This window comes from Scleropages formosus, chromosome 9 (genome assembly GCF_900964775.1).
Source record: "Scleropages formosus chromosome 9, fSclFor1.1, whole genome shotgun sequence".
In the NCBI taxonomy this organism is placed as follows: Eukaryota; Metazoa; Chordata; class Actinopteri; order Osteoglossiformes; family Osteoglossidae; genus Scleropages; species Scleropages formosus.
Window position 1 is genome coordinate 1350053 of NC_041814.1, and position 15686 is coordinate 1365738.

General features: G+C 39.6%; 1 protein-coding gene across 1 annotated transcript in view; it reads left to right on the top strand.

The window, feature by feature from the left end:
* Positions 1–2986: 2986 nt before the first annotated feature.
* The window catches only part of LOC114911330 (translation initiation factor IF-2-like), a 31200-nt gene continuing 18500 nt past the window's right edge, over positions 2987–15686 (top strand). Inside the window, exons 1-2 of the mRNA XM_029255168.1 lie at positions 2987–3028; positions 4760–4800. The gene's annotated coding sequence lies outside the window, so the exon portion shown is untranslated. The remainder of the gene's footprint in view (positions 3029–4759; positions 4801–15686) is intronic.

Sequence of the window (15686 nt, forward strand, 5' to 3'; positions counted from 1 at the left end):
GTTTAAGATATTTGACATCACATTTAAAAAAAAAATGCTTAATATTGATAGAAGAATTTCTCAATAAAACAAACATTTTGCTTTTTACACTGAAACATATTCATAATATGTATTTAATGAATTTTGTTCTGTCCTTATTTTATAACTTTTTTCTCCTCGTTGCCCTTATTAATAGGACAAAAACAGCTCATTAACCTTGTCCTAATGAAATGTTGCGGTTAAAAAAATGTTCTCAACAATGAATTTACACTCGACCCAAATTCCGAGAAAAAGACGATACGTGCACAGGAAAACCACTGAATTACAATATTAAATATGAATCATTCTGCCGTGATGTCAAACTACGGGGAACTTTTAATTTCAAGTGCTTTTGTGAGGCGGGGGGCGGCTATGATAATTTAGTGCCGCCGAAGAGGCCAGGTGAAGACCAGTAAAAGATGCAGTTTAGTTGTCCCGAGTGAATTAAACATAAACATCTACAACTAAACTAAAGGTGCAGTTTAAGATCACACGTCTGTTTGTTTCAGCCTCCTCCGCTCATATGTAAAGAATATCAACAGCAGCAAAAAAATCAGATCCGTTGTCTGTGCTTCTCTGATAAATAACATGCTTAGCTTCGTGCAATATAAAGCTGCAAACTGAAGCTCCGAGAGCCAAATGCGCCGCCACAATATGCGTGTAGTTATGTTTAGTCCACAGATAGAAAATCTGGGCCTCGCCGTATTCTTAAGATACACTCAGTTATATACCAATGAAATCATACATCCTGAGGCTAAAACCACGCAAATATAAATATTTTTAGTGACTGGAATGTATTCTTCATAATCGTGAATGGCGCCCTTTGATTTGTTAAAAAATTCCAGCATTTCAATTCTTGCTGTTTTCGAGCTAGCATAAGCAAATAACTGGCACCTTCTCGTAGCATGTTTACTGTATTTTAATACCCTTTTTCGAAAAGCTTTCCGAGCGAAACACTGCAATAGGCTATCCGGCACAACTCAACTGCATGAGAAACGCGACAATCCGACAATTCAGTTGCGCTTTATATACAGTAAATGGGAAGTATTTATGTAGCAAAAATGAATTCGTGAGTTCAAGATACTAAGTTTAAAGCTTATTTTTTTTAGACGCATGACGACACCTAACCGCACACGAACGCACAAATACCAAGCAGCACACACTTTTGAGGAGGATATTAAAATATGGACAGAGATGACCTATCCCGGTGTGTGACGTCAGGACGCACAGCACGCACGTAGTAAAATGTGGCGATCTCGAGCCGACGCTGTTCCAGTATCTGCCAAGTCAACGGTGAACCAAAACACAGCCTCCTGTCTTGCTTCGAGACGGAAGAGAAGCGGCTCTGTTTCAACCGACACGGACACGAGAGCGGCACGAGAGCGATATTAATTGGTGCGCGAATGCTCAGTGACGGCTGAGACGTCTCTTCAGATCGCCGGGCTGCGTGCTCGGTGTAAAATTGTTCACGTAGTTTTCAACACCCAGGCATTTCGCGCACTACGACAGAAGCGTTTTTACAAGCACCTTTTAATTCGCTCTTGGGGCTCCTCTCTTATTTTGTTTTATCCTAACAAATGGGAAAACATTGCCTTGTTCATTCTGCTTTCTGACATTCTCTTTCCTGCTCCTCATCCCGCACGCAGTGAGAATCACCGACTCAGACGCCGGTATATTATTATATAGTACCACTGTATATAGGTAGGATTTACGCCGCCCTCGCTGCGCTTCAGACACGGACGGTGCCCGGCTGACGGAGAAGACATTATAGACGACAAGGCGCAGATATCACGGTAGAAGACGCGCGCGAGAGACCCTCGTCGTGCTCGCGCCGGCGCCGAGCTCGACTCGAGCGCGAGTGTAGCGGTCCTCGCGAGCACCGGAAGAGTGCCCGCCTCGTCAGTGAACACCGAGCGGAGAAAGTAAAAACGGGAGGCCCACGGAGGGATACGTTTTCACGCTCCTCGTTTAAATATTGAGTTTTAGACACAAAGGCTCGTTTCTGAGGGAAATGCGCTCAAGTTTTTGAGCTTTGTAAGCGGTACATTTCGGAGGGGGCGGGAGAAGTGAGGCAGCGGTCCTCCGAGCTGGCAGCGCTGAGGCGAACGTGGGTACATTCTTCTCTCTCTCTCTTTCTCTTTTTTTTCCCCCTTTTTTTTTTTTTTTTTTTTGCTTCGAGAGATTATTTTTTTTACAAAAAAGGAGGGTGTGGTGGATGTGAGTCGTTCTGTGCTCGTTTTCTGTCTCGGAAGAATTTTGTAGGTGTTTCGTTGTGCCGCTCTTTCCCCCTCTCCTCCTTCGCTGCGTCTGTCTTTCGTTGTTTTTTGTTATTTTTTTTTTCTGACTACATGATATCCGCGTCGTGCCTTTTTTGCCTATGCGTTCGTGTGTCTTGTCTTGCTTATTTTTAAGAGGCTGGGAGACGGTGCGAGGTGCTCTTTAAAAAGGGGGATGCCGTTCGTGCTGAGTTGGAACAATAGACACGAATTGACAATGGACAATGAATAGGGGAGCCGCGCTGTTTGGGCTTCTGCACACGTCCGCAGCAGCCGGGCCGGAGGAGGAGGCCACTAATAACGGACTTGGGCACACACTTTCCGAGCCTATGGGAAAATCTGTGCGGCTGGATGCTGACAGAATTCCCGGGAATCGTTTTTTTTTTCTTTTTTTTTGCCCCCCTTCCCCCTCAACTTTTGTGTGTCTTAGGTCAGCCAAGCACAAATAATGACGGTGTGTGAAATGCATTGCTCCGGATGGGATGGATTTGCAATACAGCCCCTGATTTCTTCTGAGCAGCAGAGCGTCCATGACAGAGAACTTGGTTCCTTCAGACCAAGGACTTCAGCAGCTGGTGTTCACCTTCAGTGTTGTCCTGTTTGCAAACCTTGCTTTAATTTATTTTTCCTTTTTTTCCTGTGTGCTAAAAAAAACAACACCACCAAACATGTTGAATATGGACTTTATTACGGTTAGTCGTATTATGCTGGATTATCCCCAAAGGCCTCGGCAAGTAAGTATATCTGTATTTTAATTTTATTTCAGTTGCCTGTCGTCTATCACTTTATGGTTGCGAAGATGCACTTTACTGAAATTCTTGTAAAATTGTGAATTCATTTCGTACGGATTCCTTGTAATCGCGGTTTTTCATTTCAGTTCTTTTATGTTTAACCAGAATGATTAATATGTGCAAATTATTCTGTGGACTCAATAGCAGTCGCCTTTCACTAATAATTTTTTATAAATCCATGATGTGACGGTCATTTTTGTGACAATATGTTATTGCGGTTATTTTGCATCTGACTGAGGAATTCACGCGTTTGCTATTGTACCCATAAAAGAGGAATAAAGGGGGAAATGTGCGGCATGCCAGTGTGAATAAATAAGAGAGCCTTAGCAAAATCTTTCTTTATGCATTTTCTACTAAGTAATCATGAGGCGAACTTCGTGGCCCCTCCGCTGGCGCTTAAAGCAAACAGTTGTGCGATTGTTATAGGAGCCTGGGAAAGTGTTTCGGGGTCTGGGAGGTGGAGTGTCTTGACGCCAGACCCTCTTGTTAGAAGACTTGTGTGCTCCCAGACGTTATTGTCATGGTAATGAGCGCCAGCGCGTTGTTGAACTTGATGTTGACTTTTTTCTTTTTTTGGGGGGGGGGCTACATTTTTTTCGGTCACTTGTTTGTGGGAAAATCTTCTCTGGAGCTACAGTGTGAAATTAATTAATCAGGCCTTTTGAAACGGGTAACAATAGGACTGAGAAGATCTTGGCATGGTACAAAAGATTCAGGTTTAAAGAAAAAATAAATTTATTATTATAGCAGGCAATGAAAGGACACGCAGTGTATTGTGTCCTAACGACCCGTTTAGTATTAAACAATAATGCAGAGGTTTGTGGGTTTTAGCATGAAGTAAATTTTCAGTGGAAAAGTGGCCTTTCAAAGTGTTGTTTTCTGTGAAGTTCTGCAGTGCATTGGGTCGGAAACGTCTCGTCTTTTTAACAGTAGTGTAGATTGTCCACCTAGTATTAACTCTGACACGCACAGACTTGTGTTTTATACTCGTAATATACCAATTGTATGAATTGTGTTACTATTTGGTTTTATGCAAATATTTAGAACGAAACCTTTCTGTTAACCAAATCTTCATAGAGGATTGTGAAAATATGGATGATGACTGTAGCGAGTCCATTTTTCAGATCTTATGGGCTGTGTGTTTCACTCTGTGTGTGTGTGTGTGTGTGTGTGTGTGTAGTTAATGTCCAGGGTGAGCGATGTGTTACATCTGGGTTTTTTTTTTTTTATATAAGCTCGATTCGTTATTTACATTTTGCATTTTTTTTGCTAATACCTTCCTTATATTTTCAGTTGTATACGAATTCGGAAAGTATTTTAAACAATTAGATGTTTAATTTTAAAAAAAGAAGTAATTTTCTGTAGTTTTGTACGGTTTTAGTTTTTAGCACGCATTATTATTATTATTATTATTAAAGTTTCATTAAGATGGTTTGTAAGAATTTAATTTTTCCGATTACTTTTTCTCTCCCGATATATCAATCACTCCTCTGCAACAGACAGGAAAGTATTTAAATTTGAATTCCTATACTTTTCCCACCCCTGCAAATCATACTAATAAAACATTTCAACATTTTAACGTGTCAGTATAATCCTTGCCATTGTGTATTCTGTACTGCCTCTCTTTTTTTAGAGGAAAGGTTGATCTACAGTTCTTGTGTACGTATTTTACAGGCAACAGGTGCTGAGAGAGAAGGCCGGTGTTATACAAGGAGGTAAATATGGCAGTTTTAGTTCATTAAAATGGGAAGTGTTCAGTGTTGAATATTTTTCTATGTGATGTTTGTCTTTAACTGAATTTGCTTTTACTGGCCTTGACAAATATTTTGGTTTGTTTGCATTCTGTTTTCTTCTTGTTTTCTGTAGCTACACTCCATTATTTTTAGATTGAAAGAGGTTAAATGACATTGAATTTAAAAAAAAAGTTTTACTGATTGCTCTTGCAATAAAATTGATTGGAGGAACTTTATTAAATAGTCAATTTCATTAAGTAAAACCTAAGCAAATGGAGATCACCTTTGGTCTTTTAAAACTGACTTTTAATTTTGTTGATCAGGACAGCTGTTTTTTTATTTTATGAAATGATTATAGCTTACCTGCAGCAGGAGGCTAGAATACTGAACATGAACAAGCTCAGTGTGTTTAGCATACTGAACATGTTTAGCAAATACTCCTCATGTGCGGTGACATCACTGAGGATTTTTATTGTCATTATTTTTATTGCCGTTTTATTAATATTCGTTTTAATGTGATTATTATTAACCACACTTTTCTTTAGCTTCACCAGACCTAAACATATAATTTCTCCTTGATAAACACCCGCTGAATATGTTACTGATTATGGCTTACGAGGGAAGGCTTATTTTGTTATTTCCGGTTTTGTTTTCCTCTTAAATGCGAGAGGTGGATCTCCCCATGACTTACTGTTAAGTGTTTAATACACTCTTCTTGGTCACATATTCTTAATTGCTCTGTTTAGCATGGGCTACTACATTTAAAGGTGATAGGCCTATGTGTTAAACTACCCTCTATTAGATGGAGAGAGGCATAAAATGAGCATTACTTTTTTTTTTTTATTGTATACTACAGTGTTAGACATTTCCCAAGTAGTATCTGGGTGTTTCAAAAACATTTTTTGTGGTATTTGTTTTACTTTGGTGCCCTGCAAAGTGTCTATACCTAAAGATTTATCTTGAAAATTGAAAGATGCACCTTTGTAATTTAACATAGTTGAGTCCATTTATAAAGAAGAAGCATCATCTGTTGTGTTTCATTTTGCCTTTTTTCCCCATTTTGGTTTTCATTAAGGACTACCTCTTTACCTATCCCGAGGCACACACTAAGTAAGCAGTGTTAACATTTTCTTTTAGCCTCCATCTCACTCGCAACCTGTCAGTCTGCTTACAGCCTGGTTCTGTACACTCAGAACAGCAAGACACTACATTTCACATGGCACGTGTCCCACATTATTAAACTCTTAAAAGTGAAAAATGTGAATGATGTCTTTTCAATTTATTAATCTCTAAACACAAGGAATCTCAATGTAAATGGCCAGATATTGCGGGTAAGAGACTGGTTTATTTTTTACCTAGGCCCAACAGAGACCATAGTGATCATAGAATAGAGTATTTATGTGAAGATATAACGCTTCTTGTGATAACACTAGTCAAGTTTGTAATTTATTTTGAAGAGGTATGCTGTATTGTCTAAAAATGAATATCACCGTTTTATCAATTAATCATGGAACCTTAAGATACACGAGGTAAATATCGATAATACACTCAATTTATATTGCCGATTTAAGTGGTATCGCTATCAGTGTCTCTAGCAGTTCGGGTGAGTCAAAATAAAAAGCACTGAAATTACACGGGGGAAAAACTTCAGCACCAAGGACAGAGCCACATAGGCCAGATGCTCGTCACGTGCGTTAACAGTAACTGTATATATAGTCTGAATTGTAAACGTAAACGGGACTCTTGTGTGTTTAAATAAGTTTGTTTAAAATAGTTTCTAATGCAGAAGGAAAACAGTGCGCTCCAGCAAAACGGCAAGCAGCCTATTTAATCTGAAATAAAAAGTCAAATCTAACAACGGCGCCTGTCTTAGTATCTATCTGTGAATGCGATATAACTGCACACAACTCGATCGTTATACCACACGTTAAATGCATTTATTGATTTTAATTTGTAGGACAGCAATCAGTTACGTTATGCCAAGCAACAAGTTAGAAACTGCCGAAGTATTGAGCCGCTCTTCTCGGGGTTCACTGACAATTCAGGAAACGTATGGAAGACGTTAATTTCACGGAGAAAAAAAAAACAAACAAACAAACAACAAAGAAAATAAAAACAAGCAAGCAAAATAAGTAAAACAAACACATGGGGCGCACCTATGTTTAGCTAAGACCTGTCGCGTCAGTTGAACGTAGCATGTTTAATTTACACATGTCTGCCAGTAATTATTAAAATTGGAACTAACCATTTATGTACCACGCAGGCCATATTAAATTCAGACATTCTGAATTGCTAGTCTGTGGCTTAAACTTTCATTTCTGATGTATTATTAGAGGTGATAAAAGAATCGCAAACATTAAATATTCCCTTTTCTTGTAAAATTATCTAACGTGTACTTCTTCAGAGATTTCTGGTGAGCAACGAGAGGACTTCAGACCTGGTGTCTGAAAAGAGTGAGATGAGGCATCTAGCTGCAAAGAATGAAGCAGTACATTTGGGACAGAACATTCTAGACTGTGCTACCAAATGGAAAATCATGATGTTCAAAAGCAAAAACTACAATGTATAAAGTGATGTTATATATCATTTGGGTGTACAAAAGTTTAATTTCTGAAGAGCATGGGGTTAGGTACATAATACTGAGACTACGGGAAAATGATTGTTTAGCATCTCATAATGTATTTTGTCTCTGGAGTTGAGCTATTAAACCGTGCTATTTCGATATTATGTTATGCACGGTGTGGTGTTGAGTATTCAATTTCCTTCAGCACCATGGCCAAGGCGTCACCATGAACACCTGCAGAGTCGCGTAGAAATGAAGGAATAAATTATTCACCCAGTGTGAATAATCGAAAAGCCTATGTTTTTTTGTTAATGTAGCGTTTAGCTTGAAACGATATCGAGAGTGGAACAGTTTTCAGTTAGTTATTTCCAAAACGATTCAAGCTCTTTTTAAGAGAGGAAATCGTATTTTCACTTGGCATGTAAAGTAAATTAATCCCTAGGTAATGTGCCTCTACTCATTATCTTAGAAGCTGTTGATTAGTAACTTAAAATGTATACATAATTTCCGTTTTTGGCAATTGTATTTAAAGCCCTTGCTAAGATGCTTATTACCAATTACTTTACCACTCCACATGTTCTATAAAAACCTACAACTGCGCATGAAAACTGACTTTATTTGTACTACTTAGCTGCGCAGCCCTTTTATGATTTTTATAATTAAAAGAATACTAGCAAATGAAAATGTACCCTTTCTCCCGTTTTAAATCAGAGAATAATTACTGAGCGAGTACTTGCTTCCTCAGTGGTTATCTGAGCGGTCGCTAGTCAATATTAATACGTGTCTGAGTATGTGGGCAGACTAATTGATGGAGTGAATATTAGAGAGGCACGCAGAACACTCTAGGCGGACGAGAGGTGATGTCGGCTATTACCACGGCACAGAAATTGGGGGTGTGTGCCCTATGTAAATTCAGAGTTGGAAAAAACCCCCTCTGACTCGAAGGAAGTGCCAAAATCCGAAGAAAATGTACTCACTGGATACATTTCCAGTTGAATACAAAGACTCTAGCAGCTTACATTCAGCTAATATGAAACTTATGAGTTATAATGCGTTATTGGGCTATCTTCCTGTTTTCAGTGCGCTCTGATCTGGAAAATATCTTTATGAAACATAATAAACACAGCAGTAGGCTATTATGATGATTATAATTTATTATTATTATTATTATTAGTAGTAGTAGTAGTAGTAGTAGTAGTAGTAGTGATAGTAGTGTTGCTAGTCTTTTTTACTGCTGCCTCTTTCTGGAAGATAATTACTGACTTTCCTGATTTAATGCTAAATGAATGTATTCGTTGCTGTTACTTGTTAAAACATGAGATACAATCACAGTGATGATGAGTAGTGTAAAGTTACTGTAGGCGTGAACTGTGAAAGACAAATGGTAAGCCTGCATTGTAAATAAATTAAATGAAATATCAGGAATGTTCGAGGGAAACGTGATGACATATGGTTTAGCATAAAAAGAATACATTATTAATACATTTTAATAAATTATGGAAATGGACAGAAGTCAGTCATCACCACTTACTGTAGCTAATGGTAATTTCTACCACTGAAAAAAAGATAATTATACATGAAACGTGTAACCACAAAATTATTTTTTACTGCTACTGACATTTTTATTTTTTAACCGAAAAGGAACTTTTTAAGTCAGCTACATATTATAAATTTACCAACACTGATATAAAACATAATTGATGAGCCCCTGTAGTGGAAAATTAGCGAGAAAAAGATTTATACATGTATTTCTTTCATGTCACTCCTTTACTTCCTTCTCAAAGTCCCAAATTATATAGTGCAACAGCGAATGTGTGTGGTATTTGTATTCTAATTGTTTTTGACTGTAGGTAAAATATTCGTAAAGTATGAATGAACCGGCATGAGAAAATACACAGTATGCTAAAATTTTTCTATTACCTCGGTATTGTATGAAAAATATAGTTTTACAAATTATTAATATGTTGTGCATTTATTCGTGCAGGTTTGTTCATAGTATCTGGAGTGTATTTATGATAAAGCCTGTGTTATAAGAATTTACAGTTAGTTATGTTTCACAAGTAAGATTGATAAAGACTAGCATGTCTTTCTTTATAAAGATTGCCATACTGTTTCGTAATTCAAATGCAGTTCACAGACATGGTTAGTAACAAGGAAACATCCAGTGTGATCTTTGGACATTTGGTTCACTGGTGTAGGATTTTGTAAAGATGTGTCATTAATTTATTGAATGGCATTTTAAACATAAAAACAATAATATAGCATATTCGTATACCCTTCGTTCGATATTCTTGTATTTTGTGTGTTTTTTTTGGAAAGAAATGCTTGGTACAACCTGTATCGTACTCGTCAGCACCAGTCTTCATGTTTCTCACAGCATTCGTTCTTATTCAATATATGTGAAATTTTTCCTATATTTTAATCGTAAAAGTGTCATGAAATAACGTTTATTAAGCAGATTATAACAGATATGCATACTGTATATATATATATATATATATATATAATATGAAATTTAGATAATGAAACAATGTTGCTTTCATATTGTATTGTTTGTATTACGAACATTTTTGTACGATATACATGTAGAATTCTGAATTTACAAAAAAAGTGAATTTGGGTTTGTGTTTTCTGTTTTTTAAGCGGGAAGAACAAAATATAACCTTAGCCTTCCACTGGTTTGAGGGAAACGTGCTAGCCTCCCATCTTGACTAAAAATGAAATGAGTTATGAATCCACAGAAATAAATTTAAGCGTTTCCAACAGCCGCAGATGTTTTGGACCACTGTGCCAACGAAAAGGAATTAAGGTGTGTGCGACGGTCGTACAGTTTGTTTGTTTGTTTATTTATTTATTTATTTATTTGCCAATGAAAATGGTGCAGCCCTTTTTGTGGCAGATTCATTATGCGTATACCTCATGTGGGAGATTCCAATTTCCACTGTGGGGAGGGGGATGTATCTAAATAAAAGAATAAACCCACAAAGCTTACCTATTCTATGTAGGTACATTTTTGTCTTCATACATTATTATAGTTGCAATTTATATGTAACATAAAACATTGAATCATGCAAAAACGTACACGTACAACAACATAAACATACACACAGACGTATAATTCAAATGCTTAGTGTTTATACTAGGACAAAATTAAGATTTTGTTTTTCTTGTTGTTTTATTTAGAACCTGGTTTTATTACATTTTAGATATCGTTGGTTTACGTGTTAAAGTACTATAACGATTATAAAAGTGCTGTAGCCATATTTTAAGAGGCTGAGGTAGGACTTTGTTCCCCTTCAAAAAGTTTAGAAGTGCTAAAACGTGAAATCATCAATTGATGCAAAATTATGAACAGACCGACCAGCACTTAAAATTAATGATATTTTAAAAATATATTAACGCATAATTATGGTGACGTTTAATATTTCGCATTTTTCAGTGGGTATGAGAATTGAAGGCTGGGAAAAATCTGTACATTTTGTGCAGTAAATCCCAGTCGTTCATTCACGATACATCTTACTATACAATATTGTTCGTGTTTTCAGCTGTTTATTTTCCCTGCCAGTGCAGTGTCAAGTTTAGTGTATAATCTCTCCTGAGACACTGACAACTTCTTGATGTGACATGTTTGTTGACGGAAGGCAGTTTTGAAGCTGAATCATAATAAGTCATGACTGCTGCGTTTTGACTATATTTTTCGTCTGAGATACTTTACGAAAACTGCAATTTAATAACAATTTAAGGCCGGTAAGTCGTTCTTCTTCGCTCGCATGTGCTCTCCCTGTTTTGCGATGTCTTCTTCCTATGCATGGGTTTGCTTTGACGTCTTCTAGTGTTGGACTGAACGAAATTTAAAATATGTCAGGAGCTTGTGTAATCAGCAGAAATTTAATTTCACCGAAAGACTGCTGCCATACACTATATATATCAGTAACAGTACCGACGAGCCTGACCGCTACAGAAACCCACAAGCCACAACTTTTTGGCTTCTCGTGGTCGCGCATTGTTTTTGACGGTAACTGTCCAACGTTTGGAGCGCTTACAGAAATCCCTGAACCAACAGCCAAGCAATCAAATTATGCATAATCGCTGGCGTGACCTAATTTGAGACAAAAGCCTCTCGCGGCGTCCAGCCCAGCCGCGCGCGCACAGCTATTAGTTGTGCGTGTTCCTGCGGTTTATCATGTGTGCTGTGAGTGTGATAGCAGCGCCTCGGTGTCTTGCGCCTCTCCAGCCATGTGTGTCAATAAGCATGTCTAATGCTGGTGACATCACGCTTCTATTGGTGGTGTGACCTCCGTGGCCTATGCGGGAGCCCCAGTGTCCCCACGCAAGGCAGTTGCCTTCCTTTATTCTCTCATCCTTCGCGACTGCGCAAGTCTGGCCCACTTCAGTGCGTTGAGCACCGCGTCCCAACCCTCCTGTCCTACATGCTGGGAAAGTTGGACACTGTGTGCCAGGGCCTCGTGACATCCATGTGTAAGTGGGGGCGCGCGGATGTGTTGGACTCGCTGACAGAGGAGCGAGACTTTCACATTCGCAGTGCTCCGTCTTTGTGTGGTTAGGGTAGCGGTAGGCGAGCAGCAAGCAAGATCGGTGAAGGGGAAAGGACTCGTGTCACATTTGGCGATTCCGAGCCAGGACTTTTGAGGACCGGACGCAACCAAAATCATGATATTTAGTCCGAAGCTTTCAAGAGTTCTCAAGGGCGTAAGTACAGTACAGTACATTCTCCAGTATGGTATAAGTTGTATTGTTTCCGTTATGTTCCGCTTAACGAATGTTCGACGTGCCGTCGTGTGTCTCGTCTTTGACGACTGCAAAGACCCTTCAAAATGTTTAGGCTACTGTTTTACAAAACGAGTCAAATTATTGTGACGAGTCAAGCCAGGGAAACGCGTCAGGAAATGACGAATGGATATTTTTTTGTACAAGAAATACATGAAGTCTACACAACCGAATGCTTGATTTTAGTCTTTGGTCGTTATGCAGCACGCATTCCTAACGCTAGTTAATACCTTAAATGAATGCTAATAGTCTGTGCGAACGCTTAATGATATGAGGCTATTAATCGCACCATAACATAGTAAAATGACCCCGACATGGGCATTACAGTGGGGGAAAAATTCATCCACCACGTGACGTGAAACTGCCCAGGATGGGCCCAGTCAACGTGTGTGAATTCGCCCTCGCTGCCATCCGCTGTCACCTGTGCTGTTTTCTAGTCGCGTCCTTATCCAGTCTTCTGCTCTTTGCCAGTTGTTGCTCATCACTGGGATATTAAATCTCCCTTATTTTATTACGAAGGGAACACGCTTGACCCAGTTTTGTTTATTCTTCCTTGTGCCAGCATTCAATGTGTTTACACCGATGAAACGTGGTACAATCTGTGACTGGTTTGCACATGTTAAAGTTTTCATTCGTAATGGTCGCCGGTGGTCGAGCTGCCGCTTAGACGTCAGAGCGACGAATGATTTGCAAATGATCCCGGTACTGTAATGAGACGGGCGGGCAGGCGTTCGGCGCGCAGCGGACGGCCTCGGAGAGAAGCGCGCTCGATCGGAGTAACTGGCTCCAGGTCCGCGTCGGGTTCTGGCTGATAGCGAGTGATCCGGCACCGTTTTCCACTCCGGACGAACTTTACGTTATAGCGCCGTGCGAGAATTTTCGTGTTGGCGGCATATTCGTTTTCTTCAATGAACACTGGCCTACCCCGGCGGAGAGGGAATACCTGGCGTGCTGAAAAAATATTTATGATGCAGTCGGTAATATTTCCAAACGTGTCACTAATAAATAAATAAATAAATCCACACATACATAAGCAAGCAAGCAAAAGCAAAGCTCCTGTAATCGGGTCTAGCACCGTAGTGTGTGCGTGGATGTGCGCGCAAGAAGGGACGAAGGAACGAAACGAAGGAAGAAGGGAAGGAAGGAACGAACGAAGGAGGGAAGGAAGGTGGGAAGGAAGGAAGGAAGGAAGGAACGAACGAACGAACGAACGAACGATCGCAATGGCTCCATGTGACCACAAGCAGGAACGGCGCCTGTCACGGCGGTCCCTTTAAGAGATGTGGGTTAGTTTTTCTCTTTGGTTATCTAGCTGTATGAGTTTATGTGATATCATAAAGCTAGAGAACCGAATGTATAAACTAATTCTGAAGACTTCGAGAGGGGCCAGCGGAGCGCCGAGGCTGAGGACCGCGGGCCGGTGGGAGGAAGAGCGGGAGAGCGCCGGGAGCCGAGGGAAGAAAGCGTCCGTGGAACACCGTGGACCGAAGACGGTCATTTTCGACAGACGGGAGGACCGGGCGAAAAGGGAATGGGTGCTACAGCAGAGACGGATTATACGGCCGGCAGCGCGTCTTTTAACAGCAACAATTTACGGGGAAAAACCAGATGATACATTGATCATTTTTGCTGGAGGCAGGTTCCATTCACGGAGAGGATGCGCTCCGACGCCGCTCGCAGGAGCCGCTCAACATGCGATAACGAGGCCCGATAGAGCGGCGCGCTTTGCGATCCACTGCTTCGAAACTCTGCGGAATTGGCATTTTCTGTGCCATGATGTAAATTGCGCGATATTGTTTTTTGCCATATCAATGAAAGGTGCGCGTAAGTGGTTAAAGGGAGCGTTTCGAATGATTGGGCCATTCCCGGGAGTCACGTGATCCGGCAGGACTCGGCTCCTCTGCGTGGTGCATCAAGTAACATGGGAAATACGGACATCGCGATTTCATGTAATAAACACGCTCGCAGTATATACTGAGTGTAACAGCTGCCCTTTTTTATTCGGCGTTAAGAAGTTGCCCTGCTGACGATAATTATGAGATATTTCGTCTCTTTAGACCTTAGTTTACAGCCTACGTATAAAGAAAAATACAGTACACAGTGACAGTAGCGCACAGCACTTTTGAATTTATATGTCCGTTGTTGTAAAATCTCTACTTGTATGTCCTTTTTCCAGAAGTACAAGTACAGTATGTTTACATTTTGCATCTCGTTACGGTTGAATAGTCAAAAAAGGCCTCACCTATTACAGAATGTTCGAGGGTCCTACTATAATGACTAGTGTTTGAATATTCTGGGGGTGATTGTAGATAGTCTTGACAGTTCTGGAAGTAATGTCCCTTAAAGGTTTCGCAGTTTGGATCTTTATGGACTCGTTTTGATTAAAGGCCTCATTCCACGCAACGACAGAATTATAGGAAACATGAACTCAGCTATTTTGTTTCAAGAATTGCTAGGGCTGCAGTTGAAAATGTCATATATGAGGAGGGAAAACACAAGTTCGTGTTTATGTGCTCCTATAAACAAACCTCTTACTCGGTATTACATGTTTTCTTCATGCTTGTAACTTTTACAGGCTGGTTACTGTCACTGACCACTGTTTGTCTGATTAAAGATGTCAATAATGTCGAGCTATGCATCGCAGTACATATATTCTGGTTCTTCTGATTGATGGTTCTTGTCAAGTCATGCACTGTAAACTCTGGATTTTGGTTATAGGCCAGAATCATAGGATTAAATGGCCAGGGCCTGTGCACCAGTGCCACTGAAGCTGGGATGGATACGAATTCCCCACGTCTGTTGTTTTGAAGTTTGTGTCGCAGAACCGTTGTGAATCTGAACAAGGAGTTTTATGCTAAAAATGTTCACGATTCACCCTGCGAGCCAGAGGCTTTACTGCAGTGTTTTAACTAGTCTGCCTTGCTGCATGTTTCAGGGCTTGGTTATGCATCTGTGCTACAGGGGACAAAATCACTCCCAGCCAATATTCTAGGGCTTTCGTTCAGTGGCAAGAGCTTGGATGTGGTGCTCTACAGATTCTACATATTTGGTGTTGTTTAATGAATAAGTGAGAATAAAAATATGTATATATTTTCCTTCTTTGGTTCTCATACCAGAACATTTTAACAATCTTAGCTGTCACAGAGCAAATCATTTGCAGTGCATTACTAAATGTTACATTTACAATATGGTCGTTTGCAAATTGCAAATAGTAAGCATAGTTTCTTTATAGGTTTTATCTTTTCAGCTCCTTTAATCCAGAATTATAACTGAATTCTGACACGGTAATACATGACAACAAAACATTGTTTTGTGGTACCTTTTAACAATCACAGATTCATATCTTTTTATTATTACATAGAGACAAAACAAGAAATTCAGATTACGGACAGGTTTTTAAGGAGAAACATGGGTTTATTTAATTCATTGTGACCATTGCACTGTTCTTTCCTATGGGAGCTTACAATTAGAAATGAAACATATTAGTAGCTATTTAAAGATTATACATAATAAAACT